The sequence below is a fragment of the Paramormyrops kingsleyae genome, chromosome 23 (assembly GCF_048594095.1).
Source record: "Paramormyrops kingsleyae isolate MSU_618 chromosome 23, PKINGS_0.4, whole genome shotgun sequence".
NCBI lineage: Eukaryota > Metazoa > Chordata > Actinopteri > Osteoglossiformes > Mormyridae > Paramormyrops > Paramormyrops kingsleyae.
This window is the reverse complement of record NC_132819.1, coordinates 7,804,824-7,830,460: the sequence shown is the minus strand read 5'-3', so window position 1 is coordinate 7,830,460 and position 25,637 is coordinate 7,804,824. Positions and strand designations below refer to the sequence as shown.

Here is a 25,637-nt window from a genome sequence, read left to right as displayed (position 1 = left end):
AGTGAGTGATAAGATTACTCAAGAACCTCAAAAGAAGCACCTTTCTCAAGGAAAATTTCTAGGATCTTGAACCTGCAGCCGCATGACACTTGGGTAATAGCCGTCACTAAATTGAGAATAATGTTGAGGAATCCCTAAGTACTATGTTATCCACGGGGTCCGCAAATGTGACGCCATTCAGGAGGGTCGAGGACCAACATCTCCTCAGAACCGAGTCACAAATAGCAGGGAAAGCAGTCCACCATGTATGAAACCTACAAGCAGAGCATAACAGTATGTTTTGTTTTTTTAATTAACCTGCCAGAAGTTGTGGGAAATGGCTTTAAAAATGGTGTTAAGAGAGGCCAAATCCCAGCTCCACATTCGGTTCTGGTGCGTTCTAATCGCCTCCTTAAAAACGGACTGAGCCCGGAACAATCGTACGGTCAAAGACACAGGCGCGCCACACACCCCTGCCGGGGGCAGAACTAAGCAGCCGAAATCTCTGCACAGCCCCAGACGCCCTAATGACAATACATATCACAAGCCGCTACATGACAGAAGCAACGCGATATAGCGGTTGGCACCTGAGGCATCCCTGCGGAGAGCCGTCGCTAGGTAACCCCAGAATCCAGCTATGAAAATTTGGACTGGAGTCATCAAACTCCCACTTCCACTGCGTCTCAGCCCATGGCTTGATTTGGCATTATGACTCAAAAAAATCAAGCACGAGATGCAGTGGTTAAGTAACAAGAGGGGCCTCAAACCAAATACCTATTGGTTCCACCATGGCAAGAGCCTACCATTTGGAGTAAGCATTGATAAACGATGGAAAACACGCAAAAAATATCAGAACGTGGTATCAGAGAGAGAATGGGGAGTTAGGAAATTAACTCATTCGGCCCGGTCTCCTTAACTTATTCGGCACAGATAAGAAAGACACCTGTACGGAAATTAACGGCAATGCAAAAAAAAGAATGTAAACAAAATCAAGCCATTATTTAAAGCCTGAGCGAGAGATGTGCCTAAAGTAATTGTTCCTCTTATGGTAACGCAAAACCTTTATGTATGTATTTAGTGCAGTGCTTAAACCCCCCTCCCCCGAACCCAGAGAATCTTCTCACTGATTCCATTTCTAAATCCAGTGAAACTAAGCTGAACATAAGAAATATTTCGTAAAGCTAACCCACCCGCTGCCCCCCCCCACCCCCCGCCCCCTTCCTGAGTCACGCACTTCAGGGGGCTCGAGTTTATTTAACTCTTTTACAATTTCAATTAACTATTTATTTACTTAGCTGCTGTTTTCAACCAAAGCAACATTTAATCCAAAGCAAGATCAGACAATACATATAGCAACTGGGGGTTAAAGGCCCAAAAGTGACATCACTCTGCCGAGCCAGGGATTTGAACCTGCAACCTTCAGATCGCGGACACCTGACCCACAAACTGCAGAGACACAAACAAAAGAGAATTCAAACCTCACGTCACTAAACACAATCTTTCCCCAAATTTGCCGCTTAACTTACCAGGAAATCACTTTCGTGCAACATCACATGGTTGGACACACTCTGAGCACACCTGCACTATATCCAAGGCTGATTTGTAAATCGTGTGAAGGAAAAAGATGCAAGAAAAAAGAAGACTGGCCGAATGCATACAAAAGACTTGCATCCTAAGAAAGGACACTGCTGGTGAAAGAGAGGTGCCAGGGCAATAAACTTAACCTCAATAACGATGGCGGCCTGGCAAGGAGAAAGCTAATGAGCAGCTGTCTTTGTGGCCACAAATGTCTGGGTAACCGCTAACCGCTGTTTCTTTCTTACTGGTATATGTGCATGAAGTTTGTTGGCCATATTTTGAGGCACAGATTATGGGGCGATGTGTAGCTCTGTGATCAGAAGATCGCCAGTTCAAATACAGTAGCCGGCAGGGTGATTGCATTGCTGGGCCTTTGAACAAGGCCCTTAACCCTCAATTACTGGCAAGCGCCTCTCTCTGATCCTCGCTTTGGATGCATCGCTTGGGACTTGGGGCTAAAGCTGCTCCACTGAGGTCTTCACCGAGGGCAGCAGCGGCGTCGGTGTGATTCACACCATATGGGGAACAAACTTTATGAGTCAACAAAAAGTCGAGACAACCATGTGGCCCATTTAGTGTTTACCCCGCGGAGTGCAAATGGATTTGGTTCTAAACCTTTCAGTAAAAAAAAAAATCAGAATGTAATCAGAATGTATGAACACATTTAATACTTGACCCTAATTTCAGAACTAGCTGAAGTCTCCCCGATAGTTTGGCGAGAGTCAGATCCTGTTTAAAATGGATCTTTAAAAAAGGGGGAAAGTCCCTTTGAAGGTATAAAAAACCCGAAATGGCTCCTTTTGGGCCAAAGTGCCAGAACTTGATTGCATTTTCAGAGCGGCGGATAGAGTCTTGACAGCCACAGCACCAAGGTCAGCTGGCTTATTTATATCAGCTGCTGTATCCGTCAGGCAGAGTGGCTTACGTGCAAATCCAACCATGGACGGGGGTAAAATTAGAGCTTCGGATGGGGAAGGTTGGAAAACTGACAGACTTACAGCACTGCCGAGCTGGCAAGGTTAACGTGTCACCTAAAAAAAAAAAAAAAAACGCAGTAAAATACTTTACGTAAAGACTAGTTAGACACTAATATTTTTGGATTAAATGATATGTGGACATCACTGCTCCGTAAGAGACAGCATGTACGCTGGCCCCCACAACTCGCACTGTCGCTGGAGATGTTCGGCCCCATGAAAGCATATCATATTGGGCCCCCAACCCAGACCAATTATGTTCCAAATTTTTAGGGCCCGGTCAGTCAGAGGCCCCTGCAATTGTCCTAATTTTCCAGCTTTGCGCACCCCCGCCACAACTTAAATAGATGTGATCAGCTTCAATGCACAGACCAGTGCGACATAATCAAGTCTGCAATGTGACTTTTACAGAGCGACCGTCACGAGGCCGGCTTTGCTCAGTACGTATGCGGCGATAAGCGAGTCGCCTGCCTCCTTCCGCTGGGCTGGAGTCAGCAAGGAGATGATGATTTAGCTGACTGTGCTGGTGATTCGCACCCGACCGGTCAGGCGCCGCCAGCAGAGCTCGCCACCACTCTGCTCGACACATCAACGCCCCCCCCCCCCCCCCCGCACCCCCAAAAGATAGCTGACACTCACTATATGCGCACTTTTAATCTGCACCATAGAGTTCGCATACACTATTCCCATTTCAGCATAATGCTTGCTGGTTAAGTACCCATTCGCTGCGCTGACACCTTCACCGAGGGCAACTGTAACAGCTTTCCTCCTAAATTACATACAGTTCACAATGAGCAATGCGGCTCAGCCATATCGAAAAAGGCACAGTAACAAAATGGCCAAAGTCCCACATCCCAGCATCCCACTAACCTTTCTGAGGAACTTTTGCCATATTTCAAGGGTTGGCATGCTTATCAACTTCGTGATTTACGAAACGAATCTCCAAGCAAATGCTTGTATATTAAGTTTATAATAACGGTTGTACTTGTGCTGCATTCCATTTCTGCAGCCGGATATTTTGTTGTAGAATTCTGGAATCTCACTCAAAGGTTCGCCTCTTACCTGATAGTGACTTTCATTATGGCATGTAAATGGGAGACCTTTAGAGTTGTGGGATCACTTCCTTAACCGCTATGCCAGCTCGTGGCCTTTACAGAAGGTCACACTAAAATGAAGCTTTTGCCTCCTTCACTGGGGGCAGGTGCCCACCCTCGCCGGATCTCTCATCTCAACGTCTGCCTACTTTTTGTGCCCAGATGGACTTCCTGAATTAATGTCTGTCCGTAGGCACAATGCGTTTCCCCATCTATCTCAGCCATGGTTCAATATAGCAAAGAGATGTTAACGAACATCTGACATTTACAGATTGTGCAGGTGTTAAAATTACTTTTTTTTCTTTTTGATTTGGCCTCCTCATGGCTGGTCTTCACTGTGCTCCTTATACGTCAGGTTTGAGGCACATCCACTCTGTGATTATTTCACAAAGAATATTACTTTGTTTTCGATCCTACACTACCACTCAAAAAAATGAAGGGATTGGAAGAGCTGGACAGCTGCCACAGAAGACATTATTGTACCAATTAATCAGACCCAGAAGCTAGCCTGTACCCCTATAAAGGCAAGCTGATCTGTGGAGCTCTCAATAAAGTAATTAAGCAACCTTAATCACAGTTGGGTAATTGCAAGCCGTCAGGAGGTATTGTTCTGTTCTTGGCTGGGATTGTAGTGGACATGCAGAGGCTGCTCCACCTTTGATCCCACTGAATGCTGACCCGATACTGGAGGGTCCTTAAATACAGCGAGCACTGACGATGTCATTACAGGAAACCACGGCAGCAATCCGAGAGGCGAAGACCTTAGGACCGAGTCAACATGCAGAGATGTTTTAAGAAAGATAGCCACAATTAGGCTGGTTGCTAAGGACATTCGGAATGGAGAGACCAGTGTCATACGCAAACTGGGCCAAGACGCCTAAACCACTCACATTTCCATGCCTGTCTACCTCTGACACTCAAGGAACCATATTTATCTATTGCTCAAGTACCTTGTATATCTTTTTATTTATTTAAGGTTATTTACTTTTAGAGTAAAAAGATACAGCTTTCTTTCTATATGTCAGCCTTGTTTGTTCTTTTGGTAAGACTTCACTAATAGCAGTCATGCATAATGCATTATATATACCTTCATAATGCATTATAATGTATTCATAAAGCATTATAAAGACGGATATACCTATTTATAAAAAGGCATAGCACAATACAACCATGTTTTTTATGCATTATGAATGCTCTATGAAGTTCTATAATGCACTATAAATACCTTCATAATACATTATAATGGCTTATACTGACCATTATAATGCATTATGAAGTTATCTATATTGGATTACGATGACTGCTTTAAGTAAAGTGTTACCTCTCTTTTTAAACCTTGACTGTGCAAAAATTCCAATGTAATTGTATTTCAGTACCTGTTCAATGGCAAATAAAGCTTCAATTCTATTTGGTTCAATTGAAAAGCAGAACCCCTGCTATAGCTGAAAAGCAGCTAATCACTGCGTAATTGGCTCCCTGTTTTCCTACTTGTGGCAATGAGTGTGCCCCATTCTTAATGAGCAGGGACAGCCCATCAGTAATCTGTAGCACAATCTGCATTCACGCAGAGTGAATGTATCCTTCCAAAGACCGGGACACACAAGGCCTATACCCCCCGCTAGCAGAATTGGGCCAATGAGACCCCAACTCAAAAGGTGTTCCCATTGCAGTCTTCCGGCCTTGCATGCTGACAATTGTAAGTACAAGTCGTTGGCCAGACTCGAAATAGTGTCGCAAATAGAAATACTTCCCTTTAAATAAAAACATAATGTACATACTTACAAAAAAAAAAAACGAAGCTCATCCAAATGCAGAAGCCCAGTGTGAAACCAAACCAAAATCCTTTAACTGGAACAGAATAAAACCTCAAGCTGATCTTCATTCTTTGGGGCAAGGGTGGGGGGGGCGAGAGAAAAGCGCCACCTGGGGCAGCATTTGGCCACAATCCCCTGCTGTCGCTCCCCAGCATAAACCGATCCGTCAGCACAGCTGGACTTTGGTTAAAAAAAAACACAACAATTCACAATGGATTCAAAGACCACACTCCATTTTTTAATGTCACAAAGACAGTGGTGGCAAGCAAAAAGCTGGGATATTCACCGCAAATCACAGCGCCTCAGATGATCACGCTCTGTTCACTTACTCTAAACTCCCATTACTACATATGACAGACCAGTATAAATACCGCTTTACTGTTTAACAGTGTGAGATGGGGGGCATGTGGGCACCTGTCCCTAGAAGATGACTCATGTGACCATCGTTGTACGTGCTGAATCATTCCATCTTTCTCTCATTCCTGCTGTACCTACACGTTTTTTGTTTTTCGGTAACCACAAACCTGTGCCCTGCATTCCCCCATATGCCAAACCAGTTAGACAAGGTGTTTCTGCCTGCAGTCTGCTTTGCCCCAAAAACAGAACATTTACATATATTATTAAGGAGGATTGCTTCTCTGCTTGGGTCCCTATTCCCATCCAATTCTTAAAAAAGGAGGAAATCCCAGAAATTAAAATCCCCAGGTCAGGTGCTTCTGCTCACAGAATGAGCCAGGCTCTCCCTCAGCAAATGCTCTTATATAAAACTGCTAGCATTTTAGCTTAAAATCATATTGCTTATATACAGCAATATAAATTTACAGAAGCAATTCAGGTCAACTATTATTCTCAAGCGTAAAACTGTACGTTCCATCCAGAATTCTAAGTTACTACAATATCAGCCCCCCTCTCCAATAATAAAACATAATAAATAATAAGCAATAAATTAATAACAATCATCACACAGTATCCCCTGAGTGCCCCATATGTCTGGCGACCTGCCACGCAAGAAACATCCACTTCTACTCCAAGTACTGCAGTGAATACCTTAGGTGCATTAATAGAAAATATCATACAGAAGATTCACAACCAGGTTTTACATGCATTTACTGATCAAGTGAAGCTTCAGGTAGTTAAGTGGAGTCACTGGGTACTTATATAGATGCAATAATCATAAATAATTCCGCATTCTGTCACTATAAAATTCGAGGTATATTTCTCGTCATCTGGAAATATTTCCCATTGCATCAGAGATGAGCCATGATGTCAGACTGAAATGAAATACACAGAAAGATCAGCATTTGGACCAGCTATTTAATGAAACAACTGAGCTAGCTAGCAAAATAAGTGGCACACTAGCTACACAGACCATGTGGGTGCGCGGAGCCTCTGGGGCTGTCTGCGAGGATGCTCAGGTTCTGAATTATGGCAGTTTAATAGTCTCCTAAGACCATTAGACGTGAGCTGATCCCTCTGGAGGAAAGCCTATATACTGCTATATTACTATCGCTATAGAATATTTGAGAACAAATTAAAAATGCAACTAAGCCACATAAATATTTCACTGGCTGAGCCATGCTAATCATGCTTAGCTTTTCATAATGATGTCATTCTGACACATTGCTGAAGTCACCTGTGCCTCTTCCCTGAATTTCAACAGTACAATAACAAGCTGTATAAATGTTGGAAAATAGTTGTTTTGGGTAAAATAGAGCGTTGTCAATTAAACACATCCAGAAATGACTCTGGTTATGCTAGGAATGGAACTGGAACTGACCCATGCAAACCTACACACACACACACACAAAGAGGTTGGGCGATATGACCTCAAATCAATATCATGATTAATTGAACATTTTACCTCGCTTACAATTAATTAACGATTATTAAAATTTTTCCGTTCATATTTCACTGACAAGGTTTGTACCGTAAATATGATCAACGATTAAAGCTGCGACATTGTTTCTAAGTGAAGGAAACACACACAGATGAACCACTTATGGTTATTCATTGAGTATTTCGAACAACTGAATTCAAAGCACAAATAGCTTGAAATGAAAACGTCTTAAAACAGGAATATAAGGTACTAAAACGGACAGTGTTGCGATTTAAACACTTTTCAAATTACAGTACTCTACAAAATAAATTACTGAACTGTAGGGCTGCCACTAACAATTATTTTTCTATGGATTAATATATCGACTATTCTGCCAATTGGTCGATTAATCTTAACGATTAATCTCCCTCCAGAAAATCAAACAGACCGTTTAAGTGATTTTTTTTTACAACAAACTGTTGTTGCAGGGCTTTACATAATGGACGCAGGCTTTTCGCACTATACGAATATTATAATCGCCCACAGTTCCATAAGTAAGTTAGTAGTATGCCAAAAAAATTTATGCGCTTTCTATTGTGACGCCAAGAAATTGGTAATCTGTTTATATTCGGCGTATTATTATGCTCATTAAACTCGATTAGCACAGCGCCCCATGCTATTGTTTTGTTAAATCATGGAAGCGATAAGCATTAAAGTGGCGGTGAACCTAGACTTAGCAAACACAACATCTTCTAAAAGAGGAGATATTGTGGATAAACAAAGTAAAAAGATGTTGGTGGTGTGGCGCTAATTTTTTGCTGATTAAAGTCCAACACGTTATTTTTTTGTAAATACAGTTTTCATTTTTATTTCAGTTCAGGAATTATTTTATTTTGTGTTCGTTCCAGTTTTACTTCACGATAATAACACTGGTCCAACCTCCCAATAAATCCAATCTGAACGAACACACACTGCCACCGTCAATCCACGTAGAAAAAGCCAAGATTTTAGCCTAAACATTTTCTTAAACATTTATTCAATGGAGATTCTAAGGTAGCAGGCAGATATGTTTATGGCCTCAATAATGAGTGTATTTAGCAGCTGCAAGGACAAAATATATTTAAAAGCTCTCCGTACTAATGGTAATTTAATAAACGTGAACAGACAACACTTACGGTGCTTTCGCCTATTCTGGCAGTCCGCCGTGCAGAATAGCTCGTGCGTAGCACTAGTGCCCCTGCAGTATGCCATAGAGCTTTGCACAGCGTGAAACCACCTTTTTATTTTGAGATAATATATGAACTACTCCCATAATTACGTAGTGATATTAAAGGATAACATTTGTTATAATGAACTGAAGCATTTTTTAAATCTTCTTTTTTGAAATCATAATCTAAAAAATGATGCGTCGATGTAACATACTAATTTTCAGCGATTACGTCATCGACCACGTCGCCGTTTCGCGGCAGCCCCACTGAACTGCATATAATTCAAATACGCTATAATACAACGCAGTGCTGTACATACAATACAGCTTATTGTAGTTTCGCTGCTTCTTTTCCTTAGCTTATTTTTGGCCGTTTATCATGAACTAAGTCTATATTTGTAATTCAGGGAAAATTACTTAATTTTTCCTGTCATGCCGTTTTCCATACATGCATCATTAGCCTCCAGTAGCTACGGATTAACGCAAGGCAAAGTACAGAAGTAAACATATGTTATGCATAAAAAGACCTAAAATGAACAATGTAAGCGGACTACTTGATCACTATAAGAAAATTATTTAAACACTGTTTGTACAGGAATGATTCTGTCCCAAGCTTTTTGATCCATAAACGGTTGAACGGTATAATCGTGATAACTACATGCGGTTTCCACTGCATTTTAAATATTGCTAGTGTTGAAAGCGATTGGTTGTATTACCTTTGGTAGCCGAAACTGTTTTTTTCGGAGCGTTTTCATTTGACCCCTTCTTATTCGATGTCTTCTTCACTAGTGATGGGAAGTTCGGCTCAATTAACTGATCCGATTCTTTCGAACTATCCGTTGTAATGAATCGATTCTAAAACCAATTCTATGATTCACTTTTTTTCCGTCTTTTTTGCGCCTGACCATATGACTCAATGAATCATAAAATCGGATAATAAATCTGTCTCAAGGTTACGTTATTTGACTGGTGTTCAACAAAAATGTTCAGCTTGACTATTGACATTAAAAACAATATATAAAAAGCAGAAAGGGCGTCGATGCTGAATAAACACGCGTGTATATATCGTTCTTATTTTCTTTACTTAAGCCAAATTCATGTGCATGAGTATCAAGGACTACATCACTGCAATATTACAAATACAATCACATACACATACAATGAGCATGAGTAAACTTGCATACATTGTGTAAACGTCAAAGTTAATAAATATCTTTGTTCTTTAATGAAAGACATATAGTTTTATTATACAGAAATGCAATGATTTACTGTTGTGATAAATGATGAAGAGCTGCGTTTATTTTATTCCTTTTAACAGCGTAACTGCATTTCTGCAGAAAACGCCGCTAGGGCTCTTGGGATCGGTTCGCGAACCGTTCGTTTGAGTCACCGACCGAGTGTCCGAAAACCCGTATGTTCGATTCGTTCATCGAACGGGCTCTCGGGGAGTTGCTGAGAGCGTATATCAGTAGACTAATACAGCGACAGGAGTCTTTAACCCACATTTCTGCAGAAAAAACGTGTAAATAAATTCGAAGGCATTTGAATTTAAAAGTGTTTTATTTGTCGGTTTGTGTTATTGTTTAATTAGTATTACTTTATTATATTAATATAATAATATAGGCCTATACTTGTGATAATTTGTTTTAAAAATATTTGCAAGCATATTGTGCACGAGTATAAGTGACTGAACCACAGGTATAATAATAATAATAACATTAGCACGAATAAAATATTAATTTATTACAGGACATATGACTTGTTTAAGTATGATTTGTTTTTACATTGTTGATTACATTCAGTTTAGTCTTTGTAGCAATTTTGCTGGAGAAATAGCACACATTTGCACTTTTATTTTAATACAAGAAAAGACATATGTGCGACCAATTAGACCCTTGAAATGGACATGACAAAGTAATAATACTGTAAGCAGTGACATACAATAAGCTGAAATAAACGTGTACAAACAGTTGTATAAACGCCAAATGCCGTAAGTGCGTTATTTTTATGATTATATACATACTGCTTTCATAAATCGGCAATAGATGCATTTATTTTACCGTATTCGTCAGCGTAACTGCATTTCCGCATTAAACGCCGCAATGGCTCTTGGGATCGGTTCGCAAACCGTTCGTTTGATTCACCAACCGAGTGTCCGAAAACCCGTAAGTTCGATTCGTTCATCGAACAGACTCTCGGGTTTTTTGGAGTCAGCGAGTTAGAGACCAGGTACTCGGCCGTTCGGGTATGTGTTCTCGGCACCAGATCACGGAAGTCTACGAACGCAAAAGTGACGAATGTAAGTGACGAACATAAGAATAAACCTAAAAGTGATAAGACAAGCGCAGGCGGAACATGAAAAATAAATCCGAAATCGCGGGGGATGCTTTTGGATGTTGAATAGCCAAAGATCAGTTTTAAAAACGTTTTTAAATGATTTTTAAAATCGATTCGGTCAGAGTTACGAATCGGTTCAACCCGTTCACTAAAAAAACCAAGTTAAAAAGAACGATTCGTTCGCGAATCGGCCATCACTATTCTTCACTAAAGCCGCAATGTATTCACACGATAGACTTGGCATTTTCCTTTGGTACAAGCTGCTAGAGTTGGCTCGGCTCTATGATTGAGTTCGCCTCCATGTCAATACATGTACACACACTGGGGAAAGTATTAGATTTTTTTAAATAACCATAAGTAACCAAACAAAAGTAACCAAACAAAATATAAGTTTAGTTTTTTCATTGCAGTCACGTATTTTCATTAAACTGAGTCATTTGGTCCCCGTAAGGTAAAAAAAAAAAAAACGGGTATTCATCACGCTGTGGGGACATTTGGTCCCCACAAAGTAAGACATACCTGGATCACACAAACACAGAGGTTTACAACTTGTAATTATATCTTTGTGGGGACTGATCCATTCATTTTGATGGGGAAAACTAATACCAGCATAACAACATTAACCATAAGTAACCAAACAAAATACGAGACTTTTGGCATTTTTAGTTTTTTAATTGCATTCATAGATTTTCATTACATTGTTAGGGACATTTGGTCCCCACAATGTAATATAAACCTAATCCATAGACACACACATGCACACACAGACAGTATGATGCTCAGAATCCTTTACCACAAATCAGTTATCTTTGGGTTTTTCCTGTTATTCAAGGACACCACATAAATGCAAGACAGTAAAAAAAAAAAAAAAAGACCGAACTGAGCAGAACACTCAAAAAAATAGACGGCAGATAAAAGCACCGGATCGTTACGTGATCCAGCTCCCAAATTTCATTAACTCCTGCTAGGAATTTGTGGATGTCAGGGGAAAGACTTACTCTGCGGTGACTGCCTGCTGCAGCCAGCTCAGGGAGCTGGGGTGACTCCCCACCTGCTTCTTTAGCGGCTATATAAATCAGTGTAAAAAATGATTTTTTTTTAACTAGTCACTTGCCCTAATTTGTTCTATTGAGCTGTGGGCTTTGGCCTGTTGTAATTTGGATAAAAATTGTACCCCCTCATCCCACCGTACCAAAAATAATTTTACAGCATTCTTTGATGACCAAGTAGCATCCATTTTGTTAATGCTTCAGAAAAAAAATATTTTGAATGTAAGTGCATAGACATAATAACAGCCTAAGAGCAAATACGGGGAATCCATATTTCAGCGGTGGACGGGTCTCAAACCAGATTGGTCCGGAGTGCGTATGAGCAGTGCAGATCCATCACGAATCAGGAGTCCGCCCTGCTATCTTCAGCTCATGTGATGGCACCCAATGGATCGAGGATCTGCACCCGTCCTTCATTAGCATTGATTATTGCCTCCACCCCCACAGCACAGGCAGCAGAGCGGGTCGCCTGACTCAACAGTATTTAGCAGCGACAACATTTTCTGACACACACACGCGTCTCCTCATCCCAGGAGAACGGGGGCTGCCTCGCTTTCGCACAGCCTGGATAAAGATCAAAGATTCGGTTGTCAGGAAGCAACAGACAAAGGAATCTGCCTTCCTTTGTTCTGCCTGATTTCTGATTCAATAACTGTGATGAGATTTTAAGGCTATTGCCACAGAGGCGATTTTAAAACGCAGCATGGAAACAGCACCGCTAATATTAATAATGGTAATGATAATAGTAATAAAACTCTGACAATGCAGTAAGAACAAGGCTATGGGAGCCTCCAGAGGCTGCATGGTGCTGGCTGGCGCAGTGCAGGGATGTGCACCAAGACCTGCCTCTTCCCAGCCTAATGAGATACAGTATCCCATCAATTACAGCCTCCTTCGCGACAGATGATAAAACGCCCTTTAGTATAATTTGTTTCCCGTGGCCTAATTATTGATGAGGTACCAGCCCAGGCTCAGCAGCATCAATACAGTGTCCCTCAATACCAAACACTGCCACTCTCCCCTACGGATCGCCATTCCATACTGATACCGATTAATAAACCCCCAGTGCATTCAGATAAAGGCTGGATGGGCAGGGGGAGATGTGGGGGGATCACACATCTTACCTTATACACCCAAATACTTGCCCTGCAGTTGCATTTTGGGATAAGGTTCTAGCCCCCCAGGCTACGGTGACTAAACAGGTCTCCGACGATTCGCTAAATGTGCATGTAATGTGTACAGGTCCTTTCCCCGTGCCATCTTCCACTCCCTCCTTCCACCGCTCATCAAGCACTGCGTTGTGCTAATGAAAGATTATTCCAGAAAGCAGAGGGCGCGAGGCAGGGGACCACCTTGGATGGCATGCCAGCCTGAGGCAGGGAAGATGCTCACACGCGATCACATATTTTGGCCGACTGATCTCCCAAAACATGAGACCTAAACATGGAACAAGAAGGACGCAAGGAAGGAATGGAAGAAGGAAAGAAAGAAGGAAGGGAAGGAAAAGGAAGCAAGGAAGGAATGAAAAAAGATGGAAAGAAAGGAAAGAAAGAAGGGATGAGAAGGAAGGAAAGAAGGAAGGAAAATTCTGCAGTGGAAGGAAACAGCGCAAGATGAACTGCTGAGGTGGATACTGCAGTCATGATGGACTTAATGCGAGGTAGAGATATTCCACAGAGACCACAGGTGGTCAGGACCTTATGCTACAGCACTGTGATTGTTGTCACTCTGGTGGGCTAAATCTAATGCTAAAATATATTATAGGCTATAATAATGATAACACACCTATTCTTATTTTGTACAGAATATGCCGGTAAAAAAATGGTGCCTGACTTTGGCGTGACATGAACTGAAGGCTAATCGTCGCCACCAGGTCACTGCAATCAATTATAGCTACAAACTATGGAACAAGTGTCAACGGTACAGTATGGTAATGAAGTATGGCTAAAACACGCACTGTAACGAAATAGCATTCTATTAAAACAATTCCCTTAATTGTTTAGGGACTAGGAACCATTAAGTAGTTGTTAATTAATCAAATAATTAAATAACTGTAATTAAGGTCAACATGATTATTCAATTAAAAGAAGCATGTGTTTAAAATGACAGAAGCATTTCCCTGCGTATGAATGCAACACCAAAACTTTCTTTAAAATAAGTATATAAATAAATAGAAAATAAATGCATTTGAAAGCAAAAGGGGATGCCTATTAATCGGAGAGGTCAGCTAGAACAAAAAAACAGCACGCAATGGTCCCTGGGAGCATGACTGACAGGCCCTGTGCTGGAACAAACACAAGGGGGCTTATGAACGTGGAATACAAATCCTGACGGGAACAGAATTTAAGCCCAGAATGCAGAAAAAGCACGGAACGAGTCTCAGAATTCCTAATGAATGTGAACTAATTCACAGCATCGTTTGTAATAACAAACATATACCAAGTAACCGTAACAAACAAGTGCACTTCTATGGCAAGGTCACCAACCTTTGCTCCTGCAAAATTCTGAATTTAACATTCCTGCGGATAGTTATTATTCAGGGTTATTAAATTTCACAACAAAATATCACGACGAATTCAAAGCAGTCTCTATAATTGCATCCTCAGATGCGTTCGGAATCCAAATGATTGAAAGGCCACGGCGAAAAAATGTGATCAAACGGCGATGTTCAAGTTGTGAAAAGACGTGACCTTGCGGACCCTCTGGCATTATGGATGATCCCTGAATCGGTGAAGGAGATGATGCCTGCCAGGGCTGCCCACAGTACCCAATGCCACGACAACAGCCAATGAGAAACAGCACTCAAATAAAGCCCTTATAGTCAATTCAGCATGATCAGAAACCCATCCAGAGAAAAATGTTCAAAAGGACTGATTCTGTGCATTCAAGGCGCCGATCTGCCATGCCATTATAACTCCAAGCCAATCTTCAGAACAAGCCTCCCATGTCTAATCGCCTTCAATCAGGACCTCATTTCCACTTTGCAGCCATTGACTAAATAGTACGGGACGAAACGAAAAAGAGCGAGACCACACTGGCTGGCAAGAGGCGCACTGGCCGCGCATACAGATGGACCCGGGCTGCTTGGGTGCATCACATCGATCTCGGCGGCTCGGCGGCTCAGCGCCACACTGACGGATTGCCTCGAGGGATCGCGCGATGGGCCCGGCAGGCCGGAGAGAGCCACACCCAGCCGGCCATTTCACCGGGGACTTCCGAGTTTCAGAGGGTCATGGGAGGCAGAGGAAGTTGGGGGGCGGACACCGGGGCACTGTATCCTCCAAACCCACTCTGGTACTTGGATAGCTTCCATCTTATCACTTATTCCAACTGAAGAACATCTGAGTGATAAGACCTTCGCTTAGGCTGAAGGAAATGAGAACCAAGTTTTTCAAATCCATCACTTCCTCAGGGGGTATCACAAGGATCTTGTCAAGTTTAGCATAGAAAAAACAACCTTTTTGATGTACAGGAAGTTTACCTATCCATCTTCCGTACCACTTACGGAGTCAGTGTGCAGTGCGGTCATGGCGAGCGTGGGACCAATTCTGGGAAGCACTTGGGAACTGGCAGGGGTCAGCCACAGGGCCCACGGAAGGCACACACTCACCCTGATTCAGAGACGCCCATTCATGTTTCGGAACTGTTCAGGAACCCCAAATTACCATGGGCAGAACGTAAGAACATACAATGCCTGGGAAAGCAGGGCTACAGGGCTAATTGCTAAGCTGAGCCAGTTCCACGCAATTCCATGACATAATTTCCATGACTGTCACTGTTTATTGTTCTGTGTTATTTATTTTTACTATTTATGTCAAATGTCATTTTTTGTGCAAATGTACATATTAAGCTATTCTAAACCTGCAATATCCTTAATAGGGCATCATCAATCGATCATCATCTATCTATCATCATCTATCTATCTATCTAAATTTAAGGAACAATCAGCTGGTGTGGTGAAAATTTAGTTAGTACTAAAAGCTCTTGCTACTGTCTAAATATCTGCCTGTCTGTCTGTCTATGCTATTGTGCATCCAATTTCGCTTATGTCATCCTGAATTCATACATGTCTTGCCATAAATAAAAATATATTAATAAACAGAACGGGAGCTGTATCTTTCAGCACAAAAGCTGAGGGTCGAGAGAAGAGTTCATTCTCGGGTCAAGTAGGGTATGGGTTAGCATATCACTTGTAGCACTAGAGATGAAGGTGTCGGCTTTCTCAGATAAACATCATGAATGAATAAGTGGGGAGTGGGTCAGTATAGTGATCGGGGATAAATCCACCAGGTGCTGGTAAGTAAGGGGCTTCCATTGGGTTTGTCTGCAGCCTCCAGGCCCCGCGGGGCATTCTCAAACAGACGCCGGGGTGTGCTGCTGCAAGAACAAGGCTGAGACTCATCAGTCACCTTCACATTTCATGAGCAACACTCAATTTACCCCATTTTCAGATAAAAAGAAGTCTCTCAATTGCACAGAATGGCAGAATGCACTCTTCAAGCATCCGATGGGCTAAGTCCACACAACGAGATTTGGTAATAAATTGCATTCGTTATAGAAGGAGATCCGTGTCACAGAATGCAAAATTTCTAAACCATCAAAGGGTTTTTTTTTTTTAGTTTGGAGTAGGTCCTTGACATCCAACTTGCTTCAAGGCAGCAAACAAATCTAGTTTACATCAGCAGCAGTTGCCAGGACAACACGTTTCACAACATACCGAGACTACAGCCAACCTATAGACCCTGACAACCTTATGGAGGTTATAATCTTATGGTGTTTGTGTAGGCATCTCACGGTAGAATGTTCAAGAAAAAAATAAATGGCAGCTGAACAAATACAACTGAGAAGAAAACTACAACACAGAAGCACACATCAATAAATTACCAAGTGTTTCAACCAACTCAATTGCAGACTGTTGGTGTTGCTGGAGAATCATTGAGCTTTGTATAAAGGCTTTTTTAAAACCATGAGTATATTCATGCACAGAAAAAATGACAATTTGCCAATGCAAAGCAAAAGGGTACGGGACTGATCTTACTTCATTATACTTATAAAACATTTTAGTATCTATTGGCTTGTATGACATCTGTTAACTTCCTGTTTGTTAAATGTTCATACATTTTATTAAAGTATATTTTGTCCAAACAAAATACACTGTCATATCATAAGAGGCAAAAAAGGCGTTTGAGTTCACAACGCCATTTAATAACCCGAGACAACACATGTTCCCATATTTTGGAAAACAATTCATGAAAATACCAAAACAACGGTATAATGGAAATGTACTGTGGACACCCATTGTGAGATGCACTGCAGACTCAGTTACCTAAGCGCTTTTGCCAGAACCATTGTGAAAATGTTTCAGTGCATTCACGTAAAAAATCCATTGTGACACAACCACTGGCTGTGACGAAGGCATTGTGTACCTCTTATGGCGGCCCACACACAGGTGACGACAGACCATCCGTTAGTATCCGTTACTTACAAAACAATCCAATTTTTAATAGAAAACTGGAAAAAGGCAAATAACAATGGCATGTGAATGAGCGGTGCAACATACCCGCTGAAATCATCTCACAAACCCATGCAGATTCAAGTCTGACAGGCAGCAGAAGGGATTTTCAGCAATCTATACACCGCGAACAATGCAGTCGGCAGAGCTGACTTGGATTACACCAATAAGTAGCTTTACGGTGACAGTGAGGCTTTGACACTCTACCAACAAGTTTTAAAAGTGCTGCTAACAAAGCATATACTTCAGAAGAGGAATTTATTATTATTTTTTTCTTGACATTGCTCCAAGACTTTTCTTGATCCCTTCAGTTTTACCAGGTGAAAGCCAAGAGAGAGAGAAAAAAAAAACAGTTAAATAAAAGGCTAGACATCGCCATTGCTTCGAGGTAGCTATGTGTTTTTAATAGGACCACATAAAAGATGGAGAAAATCGATTCACTAATGCCATCAAAGTACGGGTCCCGAGGCAGTCCCTGGGCAGACGTTAACCGAAACCGAAAACAACACGAAATTTCATCCACATTCTCCCAGGATGCTCTTTGTGGGGATTCTAAAGCCAGCTCACAATCCCAACTGACTGGCCTGATAAGAGACATTAGATGCCTGATAAGAGGAATGCAACACCCCCCCCCCCCACACACACACACACACACACCCCTCCAAGTGCTACCTGCACAACAGCCTGAAGACTAAAGACACGACAAACTGCCTCCTATCACAGCCGCTGCTGATTCAGGAGGACCTGTGCATCTCCTCTCCCCCAGGATTAATTAACGCCTTGTTCCTTTAAATGGCTGATTTCATTTGACTGTTTAATTGTTAAAAGGTAGCAGCACTCCTATATTAAAAACTAGCCCCTGGCCTTGCTTTTGAATTTTAATAAACTGCCGTGTAAAGCTACTGTCTTGTTTCTGTAGTTAACCACTGGCACTGTCACTTGTGATAGGCTACAGCAGCAAATCCCTGCTACATACAGTATAAAAGTATACAGTGAAGCTACTTCAGTCCCACTGATCTGGTGATGACAGGATTGAGTGACGCACACTTTCACTCCACTTTGCCCCCTAGTGGTTTGGCTAGCAGGACCACGCCTTTCTGCGCAAAAGGCCTACAGTTTAGGGTATACTTTGAAGGGATGATGTCACCCCCTACAGGCTCATCTTGCTTTAAATGAGAGATGTGTCACCTCACCAGTCAAAGCTGGTTTCCTAAGCAAGTTTTATTTGGAAATGCAAGCGCACAATCCCAGCCTTCGAAGTACCCAGACAATCTTTGCATACTAACAATTAGAGATACACAGGGGGGAAATGGAGGTAAATCTGTCAAACACACAAGAGACAGAACTGAAGAGGAAAAATACTCCGGTTTAGAAACACACCGGCAAGCAAGGTCATGCGAGGAGAAACCAGCCAAGCCCTCTGCTGAGTTTTATGTCACATCAATTTAGCGTGTAAATGTGTTATCACTGCCAAAATTAAACAATTTAAACACTGATGCAACCCTTTAGACTCAGGGTGAGTATTGACATATCATGTAAAAATCCCATTCAAGTCCAAAAGTGAAACCTTTTAATCCCCTTAAGGCAAAAGGTATATTCAAACTTTGATATATGAACGTTTGAGTCTTAACATGCATTAAAATCCTAAAGCAATCCATCCATCTTCTATAACCACTTACCCAGTAGAGGGTCACAGTGAAAATCACAAAGCATTACACTATAATCTTAAGGGACACAGAAAGTGTAATACATGGTGCTATTTCCTGTGACTAAATTTAGTTTGGACCCAAGCCATATTTTAAATATGCCAGCGGAACACCTGAATATATTCAGATTGAAAGATTACCAGATCATTAATTGCAGCGAAATCTTGATGCTCTCTCAAGTCAAAATATGATGATAGTTCTGAGAATTATTACTATATTCTTTCTACAGATACCCTAAAGTCTTCCAAAAGTGATTAATAAAGAGATTGTAAAACTTCCAAAAAAGATACATTGACTAGTTGCGCGAATACCTAAAGGAAAACGCTGAAATGCCAGGAGAAAAGATCACATTTAAAGCAAGCCTCTGCAAGCTGAGAACACTCTCCATCTGCAGCACGCTTACCTACAAACCCACTTGGGTAACCACCACTATAAAACAGGCTTAGAAGGAATCGATACAGACCTGCAGCTTTTATTTTGCTTCTTGACTGAACATAATGAAAAAATTCACATAAAACACACATTGCTGTGGGGCTTCTCCTGGACTCAGAGAACCCTGGCGCTCGTCCGAAGACGGGAAGGAGGACAGATCCCACGAAGGGCTAAACTGGGCTGGAAAGACATCAAACAGATCAATGTCCACGAGGCCCCAAGATCCACCTCCTATTTGACAGTGGTGGGGACACCAAGAGGTCCCAGGCTTTTGTATTGTGTTTGTCTTTTTAATGGGCTTCTTAAATCAAATCAGTTCAGTATCTACTCCCCACCACACTTTGTTGGGGCAATTTTATCCTCATGCGATCAATTTTAATCAAATCGCGCATTATCCAAGTAATTCAAGGCAATTTGTTTCTTCAATTCCCCTGGTTGCACATCTTGCAAGTTTTTTTTTCCCTTTTTTTTGCCAAAAGACCTAATTAATTACCGAACGATATCAAGTTTGGTGATCTGAGGCGGCTACTTTATTATGAGGGTGTTCTGCATAATCCGTCTCCTCCGGGCTGCAGCGTCCCCCGTGGCACAAAGGTGTGACGCCCCTTTCCGCGACGTCCCGTGGTCACCACCGACATAGGAAGGAGCGCGGTTTTCGGAAAACTACACGAGAGCAACGACTGTGGCATCGGCGACGCCGAGGGTGGGGGGGACGGCTACGCGCGCGCTACGGCGAATATTTAAATAGCGCCGCGCGGCGGGAACGACCGCGGCACGTGAGGAGCGCAGCGCAGCTTGGGGATCGGAACGGGCGTCGGCGGTGCTGGCATCCGGGGGCACGCGTGCACGTCGGAGGCTGACAGCCCCCCAGGGGTGTTGGGGGAGGGGGAATCTGATCAAGCTTATGAGGCGCAAGTAGACACCATGTGAGGGAATTAAAATATCAAGCCGGAGCTCGCTGCGCAGACGTGACATCTCACGCCGGCCGCGGACAGCTAGGAAAACGCACAGAGGCTCAGGACAGCATGCGTGTTGGAGGGGGAAGGGGCAGCCGGGGGCTGGGGGGTGTTGAAACACCGCCATCAACAGCGACTGCTCAACCAGCGAAGTCCAAGCTGTCGCCTGGCTCCAGGTCCATATGCGGGCGTCCACGTATGGCCATACATGGGGGGGTCACCCTCTTTGCTGAAAATTGACTGCAAGTCACCCCCCACCCCGCCCCCAAAATATTTAGGTTTTCTTAAGTGTCATTGAGATGCCATTATGGCAAAAAGGAATTCATCATATACTTGTGACCGCACCGAAATAAATGGGTCAAGCCTTGAGGTCAAGCGGAGTGGGTACAATCCCCATTTCATGTTCTGTCTTTTTCTTTTGGTGGGGTGATGGTGGGAGGGGGGGGGGTAAAATAAATTATGAGTCACCTTATATAGGCTATGTCTCATCTGATGTAAATGCAGGCAGCTCGCCTTAGAGTCAGGGATTAGAAAACGCATCTCAGTCAGTGCACAAGTACAGTATGCATTAAATCGATGCCACGATAAAACATAAAAGACATTTTTTTCGCCTCCTCTTTCTCAATACACTCGCTATTAGTCTGAAAATAAGATCAATCTCTAGTGAGCTAAGAGAGGGCACAAAATATATTTTTTATGCTTTGAACGTTAACTAAATGCGTAGATCAATCACATAAATAATAGAAACAGTTTGGCATCGAGGTTAAACAGACCGATGCCTTTTAAATACTAAGTATGGCACTGTACGCTTGGAGAAGCAGCTAACCGCAATACAGATATCTGAAGAACTCTCACCAACTGGATGAAAAGATTGATCGCAATGGAGGGGAAATAAGATTTCGGAAATTTAAAGATTTCAACATTCAAAATTGCCATCCATGCCGGGGCGGCAGGTTCAACAGATTGACGTTTGCTCTCCGGGTGTAGTGTCCCGTTAGTCCGGATGATCAAACCACCTGCTCGCTTGCGGATGTCACAAGAAGGCAAGAAAGGAAGAAGAGTAATCTCAGTAAAGGAGCGATCGCACTCGGGTAATCTTCAACTATTGTCTGCAATGACTACAGCGGGCGCCAAAGCACACTTATATTTACCATTTTACCTTCTACCGTCGAAATGCGATCCTCCCGATGAAGGGTGGAGGTGAATCACGCAGCGATTCTCCTGCCCTCGAATTAATAACTATTATCAATTTATCTGCAAATGAATGACACAGCAAAAAGGAGGCCCGCAAATCAGGCAATTGTTTAGTATAAGGAATGATATTCATCACAAAGTATGCAATTTCATACAAGATTTGTCTCGCCCGATCACAGCGAAGAGAACTGCAGCGCTGAGGACTAAAGCTTGTGTCAGTATCAAACTGTAAAGGGGTCCCGGTATTTTTCGTTTGCAAAAAAAACGACGCGGTAGTCTAATACTCACCATGCATACTTGGCTTAAAACAGAGAAGAGTGCAATCGATGTACTACAGCATTCGAGGCGTCTTTTAGAAAATAGATAAACAAAAACGAATCATTACGGATGAAATAAAACGTGCTTGGTACACCGACTGCAAGAAAATCTCAAGTAGCTACAAACTGAACGCTGTGTGGCTATGCGATGGTCTGAAACTGCATCGCACTGATGCGGATCGGTGCTAAAAAAATCACTAATGTGACAGAGATTCAGCTGTTCTCTGACTGAATACAAATGATATCATTGACTTTATACCCTTCATTGAGATCAGATGGATTCGCGATAATGATTTGTTTGTTTGGGTATTTAAATAAAAACTATAGCGATTCTACTTGCGTACTCCTTCCGAAACAAGAGCACTCTGATCAATACGCCTGAAGTATCTACATAATTCAGCTTCTGATCTGTAAGCAATTCGCGTCGCCACGAAAAAAAAAAACTATGACTCAAACAATACCTGATCGCTGTTAGCAGTAGTTATTCATTATTTTCCGTGCTGTTCCGAAGATCCTATTGAAGTTTCCCATTTCTGATACGTCTCTGTTGAGGAGAGTGAATATAATTTACTGGTGCAGCACCAAATCTTCCCTCCGTCTTGCAACTGGCGGAGCGCCCCTGATCTCCGACAAACGCATTCAACTAAGAATAATTTTAAAAAACAGTCGTACAAAATATAAAAATAAACACAAGGAAAACAAACAGAAAACATACACAACGTAAGAAGAAAAAAAAAGAAATAACTGACGGTTTAAACACGCTATGAATTGGAGGGGGGCAGTTTTATTCAAAAACTGAACAAGTATGGTTTAATAATTCCAGTATGCGTCTCCATTATTTCGTATGCTGTATTCCAGATGCGTTATTTTAAAAATAATAAAATTCGGCCAATCTCAAACTCTGCAGCATAGGATGGCTGTGCTGTTATCCGTTAATTCCGAGTGCAGCGGGCTTGCCAGGGCTCCAACATAGCCGCACTAACTGCACGCAGATGCTGTGTCTATCTTTCTCTCACTTGCGCCCTCTCTCTCTCTCTCTTTTCTCTGTCTCTTTCTCTCTCACTCGTTCTGTACCCTGCACTGGCATCCGAGATCTCCACAGGAGACCATGCATGGTCCAGAATCCGGCTCCCCGCATTCGCTTCTGAAAGGCAGGCGGAGCGCGCTCCCGGCTCTACCGGGTGCGAGGGTTGCGCGCACAATTTTTACCTGACGTCAGCAGGCGCAGGTTGTGCGCCGAGCGAGCGGCGCGCTTTTTATAGTCGGCTGGTACTGCGATTCACTTGTAGGGTGGTCACGGATTCCGCCAAATCCTGCGGTTTTATTCCCACCTTAAGCAGCATTTACCTACCACCAGACGTCAGACAGTTTTGGCAAAAAACTTGTTTTTTTCCAATACTATAACGATCCATCCATCCACCCACCGATCCAGGTTCTAAACTCTTACACTGGTCAGAGTTGCAGGAGACGCCCTGGAACATTTCCCAGGAAGGATAGTTCAGGTTAGGGTGCCGCTTGGGTGGGATGAAATACAGTAACCATCTTGAGATTAATATGAATATAGTCTTATCAATGGTTTCATAAAATGATAATGTCTCTTTTCTATAACAAATATAGCACATGAAACTTATAAATGAAAATTTTGTTAAATCATTACAAAATTCTATTCAATAAATGGTTAAAAAGGTAAAAAAGTACTTGAAAAATCAAACTAAAGTAGCCTAATTAAATATATGTGAAGTCAATACATAATACAATATCTACATTTCTTTGTGGTGTGGTCCATGTGGTGTGATTGCCTGTGTTTGTGTTCATAACATGCATTAATAAATTAGTGGGTTACATGAGAAATATTAATGTCACCTATGGACGCTTCTCATTCAGAGTAATAACAATCCGAGACTTTGATTTTCAGCTGTCCCAAGCTAGACTGCATTTATATTATAAATGTATTTCAGCAGTCAGCTTATATTTCTGTTTTCTTTAAAATTTCTTTCTTTTAATTTTATATTAGTGAAAGTCTGCAGTTCAGTACATGAAATATAAATGGTAGTATGCAAAATCTAAAGCAAGTTCTTTTTTTTTTCCTGATGAGTGTAAGGTTTTGAGTGCCCCTGGATAAATCTATTTCCACAGCGGACACATTTATTGAAAATGTTAAACAACAACATTTTTGTATTGCTGCACATTTGCATAAATTGTTTAAATAAGTCAAGAATACATCATCTTAGGTGGTAATGATACTCTTGCCATTTATGGATTGACTTCCAACCCTCCAGTCACCCATTTTCCACAGCCACTTATCCAGCGTGGGATCACAGCAAGCTTGGGGGTGTCCCAAGAGTCATAGGGTATTAGGAAAGAGACCCTTGGGTTAGATGTCAGTCCATTGCAGGGCACACACACACACACACACACACACACACACACAGGTTTGTAATTATATCTTTGTGGGGACTCTCCATGCATTTCTATGGGGAAAACTCTAATCACAGCTTGACGACCTTAACCCCTACCCAGCCCTAACCTTAACCATAAGTAACCAAACAAAATACAAGATATTTTTACTTTTTTGTTTGTATTCACAGATCTTTGTGGGGGCCTGAAAAATGATCCCCACATTATCAAAATAACAGGTTTTAATCACATTGCTGGGGACATTTGTAATATAAACCAAATCCACAGACACACGCACATGCACACACACATGCACACACGCCTTTGTACTCATATCTGTGTAGGGACCATCCCTATGGGGAAAACCCTTATCTCAACTATTTGCCAAGCTTAACTCCTACCCAGCCCTAACATTAACCATAAGTAACCAAACAAAATACAAATACAAAATATTTTTAGTTTTTAGATTGCATTCATAGGTTGTAACAACATCGAGGTTTATATTGTGTGGACCTGAAAAATGTCCCCACAATGTAGTAAATACAATCCCCCTCCCCCCACTCTCACACACACATACTCACTATGAGAAATTTACAGATGCCAATTTGTGAAATTGGGAATTCTGGGGAAAACTTACACAGACACGGGAATCAAAGCCAGGACCCTGAAATGTGATGCACAGACCGAGCCGCTTAAGGCTTCATGGCACTCTGCTGAACCTCCAGGATCATGTGATTAAATTCTCTGACCAGTAGTCAGCCATGTTTTGAGAGCAGGATGCTAAGCGGGTGGAGGGGGGGGCAATGTTCGGATTTCATTAAATATCAAGTTGGTTTAACCCAATTAATTCAATTTTGCTATAGATATTTCGGTATATTATGCCTAGATATATTATCCTCATCAGCCTGACATACTGAAAAGGCTCATAGGAGTTTTATTTACACAAAACTGTTCTGAGGGCAGAGGGGAATATGATTGGTTCAGAGAGACAGCCAATTAGACTGTAGAGGAGGTGGGTCCAAGCAACTAGAGGAGGCAGGACCAAGCAATCAGATGTCTTGGTCCTGCTTGAACATTTTTCTGTAAGTAAAACTCCCACAAGCACTGAAAAGCAAGTTCATTCTTGCTGCAAGATGCATTTTTTGAATGATGCCATTAGAAAAAAAAACAAGGCAGCGGCCAACCTTAACTCAAATGTTTAAAAACTTTAGTTTAGTCCATTGAATTTCCCAAGTATTCATTTTTAGAAAATAAGTATGTATTGTTTACTAGCTA

General features: G+C 42.0%; 1 protein-coding gene across 12 annotated transcripts in view; it reads right to left on the bottom strand.

The window, feature by feature from the left end:
- Positions 1-23,154, bottom strand: part of adgrb2 (adhesion G protein-coupled receptor B2) — a 211,889-nt gene extending 188,735 nt beyond the window's left edge. For 10 of the 12 annotated variants that reach the window (XR_002840637.2, XM_023832061.2, XM_023832066.2 and 7 more), the window contains exon 1: positions 22,427-23,028. The gene's annotated coding sequence lies outside the window, so the exon portion shown is untranslated. The other 2 variants (XM_072705364.1, XM_072705365.1) reach the window with 2 other exon arrangements.
- Positions 23,155-25,637: the final 2,483 nt, after the last annotated feature.